Source organism: Hemicordylus capensis, chromosome 1 (genome assembly GCF_027244095.1).
Source record: "Hemicordylus capensis ecotype Gifberg chromosome 1, rHemCap1.1.pri, whole genome shotgun sequence".
NCBI lineage: Eukaryota > Metazoa > Chordata > Lepidosauria > Squamata > Cordylidae > Hemicordylus > Hemicordylus capensis.
Window position 1 is genome coordinate 165,129,745 of NC_069657.1, and position 6,251 is coordinate 165,135,995.

The window sequence follows — 6,251 nt, forward strand, 5'->3', positions numbered from 1 at the left end:
ATTTTCATCCAAGTGCTCAAAGATAGTAGCGTTTCCCATGGCATCATTTTAAAATGACTCCTGGAAGCTAGCCAACATGTCCCCACGAACCATGTACCCAGGTGCCAGGAAGAAGCATCCCCGCTGTGGAGAGCTTCTTAACTCCACAGCAGTTATTGTGCAAGAAGGGATAGTTTTTGCTGCTCTCTCCTTTCCCCAGAAGTACCCTGCGCCACCCAAAAATGTCATTGTAGGTCATGCAGCCCTTGGTGACATAATTTCAGGTGGTGCAGAGCACTTCTGAGAAAAGGAGAGATGTGTGAAAATTGTCCTCCACACAATAACCACTTTGGAGCTCAGAAAACTCTCCACAGGGAGGAGGCTTTAGGCACATGGCTAGTGGGGATGTCGGCCACTGTTTTTCATCCTGCAATCCTAGGAAAGGCACAGGGTTTCCTGGGAATTGTAGCCTCTTCTGGGGCTGCAGAAATGGCCACAGTCCTGAAAGAAAGAAAAACTACAATTCACAGGAAATCTTGAGCCTTTCCCAGGACTGCAGGGGGAAAATCAGCTCCAAGAGTGGTTTTTAAATGATGCTGTGGAAGAAGCTGCTACTTCACCACACTCAGATAAAAATATACATAGAAGCAGAGTTAGTCATTTGGCAAGGGGATAACTTAATTTTACAAGGGTAAACCACAAACTTTGATAGTAGACCATTTTTGGTAATATTTGCATGGTTTTCTCTTCTGAAATAACTTGTGTATTTCAAAATAAATATCTAGGGTAGGGTTACTGAGAAACATTTTTAATAAAAAGAGAACCTGCATCATTGTGCTTGTTATCAGAAGGCCTGAGCTTATGTAACTTGAAGAATTGGTCCAGACTTCTAAGACATTAGTAGGGAGTGGAGAAAATCAGGAAAGGGATGTCAATAGGTGGACTGACAATTTACTATAAAGCAGCAGAGACAAGAAGTCCTGCAAAAAGCCATGTATCTGTTTAACAGGGGTGTGCGATTTTCACTGCTTGGTACAAATTCAGACCAAATCATGGGTTTGCAAACCAGTTTGATTGAATCAGTTGAACTGGTTCAGTGGTTTGAGGGCTGCGCTGGAGGCCAGGAGGATGGCAAGAAAAGCACCTGTGAGAGTAAATTAGACGGTCCTTATCAGCAGTCACCTTAAGTGGCACAGCGGGGAAATGCTTGACTAACAAGCAGAAAGTTGCTGGTTTGTATCCTCGCTGGTACTATATCAGGCAGCAGCGATATAGGAAGATGCTGAAAGGCATCATCTCATACTGCGTGGGAGGAGGCAACGGTAAACCTCTCCTGTGTTCTACCAAAGAGAACCACAGGGCTCTGTGGGTGCCAGGAGTAGAAACTGACGTGACGGCACACTTTATCAGCTGTACCACTGCTCCAGGCAGCTTTGCGGTGTGGCGGTGGCAGTGGCGCTCTCCTCAGTAGCCCACAGGGTGGCAGCATGGCTCTGGCACTCACCTGACCTCCACACATGCGCTGGTAAGGGCCGTTTAATTTAGTCTTAAAGGTGCCTCTCTCTGTCCCCCTAGCCTGTGACACTGTTCTCACAAGCCCCTTGAACCACCGAACTGTTTTGCATTGAACCAGGTTTGGTTTGGTTCAGTTTGATCTCAGACTGGCTGTCCAGTTCGAGATGGAACCAATTGAACTGCCCCAGTTTGTAGCGGGCTGATTTCAGTTGAACCGGACACCCCTACTGTCCAAGTCTTTCTCTCAAATTGCTTCCCGATTTTGAAGTCATTCAAATAATCGTTAATTTACTGCTTCTAGCTCATTCTTTATAGCAGAAGTGAGCATTATATTAGGTAGCTTGGGGGCTGCTGGTAGCTCCCAGGGTTATCTGCAGTACCTCTCCAGGCAATGGTGCTGTTTGGGCTGGACTCTAGGGTGCAGGTTCAGAACTACCCCTATCTCTCCACCCTATCTCGTGTGTGGAAACCCCCAGCTTGTCTCTGGAGGAGTGCAGAGAGCACCTGAAAAAGTCCTCACTCCAAGCCACAACACTGACTTCTTTCTTCAAAGGGTTCTGCCAGAGAATCTGTTACGGCAGAAAGACAGCAGCTAGCAGTTCATTGGGTGAGCTGCAGTTCAGATACTGTGCCAGGTTCTCCATCTGTAGCCGGTGTGAACTACGGTTCCTAGACTCCCTTTAGGTGCCCCAAAGAGCTGGGCTCTCAAAAGGCTGCTGTAGAACTTTCTTATATCTATGGCTGCAACTTGCAAGATACAGGTGAAACTCGAAAAATTAGAATATCGTGCAAAAGTCCATTAATTTCAGTAATGCAAATTAAAAGGTGAAACTGATATATGAGACAGACGCATTACATGCAAAGCGAGATAAGTCAAGCCTTAATTTGTTATAATTGTGATGATCATGGCATACAGCTCATGAGAACCCCAAATCCACAATCCCAGAAAATTAGAATATTGTGAAAAGGTTCAACAGTCTAGGCTCCAGGTGTCCCACTCCAATCAGCTAATCAATCCATAGCACCTGCAAAGGGTTCCTGAGCCTTTCAATGGTCTCTCAGTCTGGTTCATTAGGAATCACAATCATGGGAAAGACTGCTGACTTGACAGTTGTGCAGAAAACCATCATTGACACCCTCCATAAGGAGGGAAAGCCTCAAAAGGTAATTGCAAAAGAAGTTGGATGTTCCCAAAGTGCTGTATCAAAGCACATTAATAGAAAGTTATGTGGAAGGGAAAAGCGTGGAAGAAAAAGGTGCACAAGCAGCAGGGATGACCGCAGCCTGGAGAGGATTGTCAGGAAAAGGCCATTCAAAAGTGTTGGGGACTTTCACAAGGAGTGGACTGAGGCTGGAGTTAGTGCATCAAGAGCCACCACACACAGACGGATCCTGGACATGGGCTTCAAATGTCGTATTCCTCTTGTCAAGCCGCTCCTGAACAACAAACAACGTCAGAAGCGTCTTACCTGGGCTCAAGAAAAAAAGAACTGGTCTGTTGCTCAGTGGTCCAAAGTCCTCTTTTCTGATGAGAGCAACTTTTGCATCTCATTTGGAAACCAAGGACCCAGAGTCTGGAGGAAGAATGGAGAGGCACACAATGCAAGATGCTTGAAGTCCAGTGTGAAGTTTCCACAGTCTGTGTTGATTTGGGGAGCCATGTCATCTGCTGGTGTTGGTCCACTGTGCTTCATTAAGTCCAGGGTCAACGCAGCTGTCTATCAGGAGATTTTGGAGCACTTCATGCTTCCTTCCGCAGACGAGCTGTATGGGGATGCTGACTTCATTTTCCAGCAGGACTTGGCACCTGCCCACACTGCCAAAAGTACCAAAACCTGGTTCAATGACCATGGGATTACTGTGCTTGATTGGCCAGCAAACTCACCTGACCTGAACCCCATAGAGAATCTATGGGGCATTGCCAAGAGAAGGATGAGAGACATGAGACCAAACAATGCAGAAGAGCTGAAGGCCGCTATTGAAGCATCCTGGTCTTCCATAAGACCTCATCAGTGCCACAGGCTGATAGCATCCATGCCACGCCGCATTGAGGCAGTAATTGCTGCAAAAGGGGCCCAAACCAAGTACTGAATACATATGCATGCTTATACTTTTCAGAGGTCCGATATTGTTCTATTTACAATCCTTGTTTTATTGGTTTCATGTAATATTCTAATTTTCTGGGATTGTGGATTTGGGGTTCTCATGAGCTGTACACCATGATCATCACAATTATAACAAATTAAGGCTTGACTTATCTCGCTTTGCATGTAATGCGTCTGTCTCATATATCAGTTTCACCTTTTAATTTGCATTACTGAAATTAATGGACTTTTGCACGATATTCTAATTTTTCGAGTTTCACCTGTACAGTTACCTGCATCTTGCAAGTTGCAGACAGGTCACACATCCAGGGCAGGGTGGTCATCACTGAAAATGATGGAAGAGTCATGCTAGGCGGCAGCCCCCTCTTCACCCTCATCTTATTTATCATCATTATCTATTAATTTCTTACCTATTATTTATGTACACTGCTTTGAGCACTTTTATTGATAAAGGGGCTCCTGTAACAAGAGAGGGTCCCCATAAGATCATCCGGTCCAGAGTGTGAAATTACCTAGCTGCATCTCCATCCCTGTCTATAGTTCAATTAGGCTTGCTTCTCCCTGCCTTCCTGTCCAATCAATACTGCAAATCCAATTGGGCAGCTGAGTGAGGGCATGGCCACATCATTTTTACAGACACTCTCTGCTAAATGTTGCCTTTAATTCCTCAATAATTTATCTCCTCCACCACCACCCCCGCCACAAAACAATGCCTCTTGCTCCCCTCCTGTCATGCAGCAGAATTATTCTCTTAGTGTACATACAAACGGACATTTTGTGATGGCTTCATTTCCCCAAGCCATCATTTTGTGACTGGCTGCAGCTCCCTAACCAGTTATTTCACACTGGTAGCTCCAGGACTGTGTAAAGGCTGAAACAGAACAGAATGGGCTGGAGTAACCCATTAAAAATCAGACTGTATCCCCAAAACAGATGTAAAGTTAGACACTTGAGAACAATATTTTAGCACAGAAATCTTTCCAACATTACACTTTCATTCATTCATTCGATTTCTATACTGCCCTTCCAAAAATGGCTCAGGGCAGTTTACACAGAGAAATAACAAATAAATAAGATGGCTCCCTGTCTGCAAAGTGCTCACAATCTAAAAAGAAACATAAGATAGACACCAGCAACAGTCACTAGAGCTACTGTGCTGGGAGTGGATATTATTATTTATTATTTTACATATATATCCCACTCTTCCTTCACGGAGCCCAGAGTGGTGTACTACATACTTGAGTTTCTCTTTCACAACAACCCTGTGAAGTAGGTTAGGCTGAGAGCGAAGTGACTGGCCCAGAGTTACCCAGCTAGTTTCGTGGCTGAATGGGGATTTGAAGTCGGGTCTCCCCAGTCCTAGTCCAGCACTCTAACCACTACACCACGCTGGCTCATTAGGATAGGGCCAGTTACTCTCCCCCTGCTAAATAAAGAGAATCACCACGGCAAAAGGTGCCTCTTTGCCAAGTTAGCAGGGGCTTGTTAACAAGTTCACAGCCCAAAAGGGAACATAACGGCCTGGAATGGCCCCCTAACAGACAAACTGGATCCCCAAAACAGTGGGATATCTTGAAGACACTAGAAAACAATATATTAGTTTTGAAATATTTCCACTATTAAACTTTTATTTCACATATTACAATATTATATTGTAATACTACATTACTAGCTGGGCTGGGAGTAGAGCATCTGCACCTCCAGCCAGCCAGGCCCCCAACCCGCCGCCACCTTTTTCTTCCTCCCCCCCTGCCCCCATGGCTTTCTGGCAGGCCTGCCCACTTCTTCTCCACACACACCCTGCTTCTCCACCCCCACCACTTTTTGGCTGGCAGGCCACATGGCCCATTTCTCCACCCCCACTTTTAGGCTGGTGGGCAGCCGACCCACTTCTCCTCCCCACCCAGCTGACTGCCCGCCCGCCCCACCACCATTTTTCCCGCTGGCCAGCCCACCACTTCTTCCCCCCTGCTGCTTTCTGGACGGCTGCCCTTTTTTTTGCTGGCCGCAGCCATTTTCTTTCCTCCCACCCATACCTGTGGCTATCCGGCAGCTCTCCAAACCCTTGCGGGATCTGCCATGCAAGGGATTAGCCACGGATATGCCTTAGAAAATTAAATCTATAGAAGACTTTAAATACCACATATTTTAATATGTAAAACATGCGGTAATACATATTGTGATATGTAAAATGATATGAGGTATTAATTTTGGCTGTTAATGAGCTAATAAAAGTGTAATATTGGAAGTATTTCAGTGCTAAAATATTGTTCTCAAGTGTCTAACACATCTCACCATTTTTGGAATCCAGCTTGATTTTTAATTTTTTTTTTAAGGATCATTCCAGCCCGTTCTGCCTTTCCATTCCAATTTTGGCTGTGAAAGGGTTAAATAACAGTGTAACATTGGAAATATTTCAATGCTAAAATATGGCTCTCCAGTGTCTTCAAGACATCTCACTGTATCTAGGATTCCATTTAACTGTTATGGGGTCGTTTCATTCCCTTCTTGGCTGTGAAGGGGTTAATAAAAGTGTAATATTGGAAATATTTCAGTGGTAAAATATTGTTCTCAAGTGTCTCTAACCACCACACTGTTTGGGGGGCTTAATTTGATTTTTAAGGTGTCAGCTCCCCCACCTCTGCCAGGGAT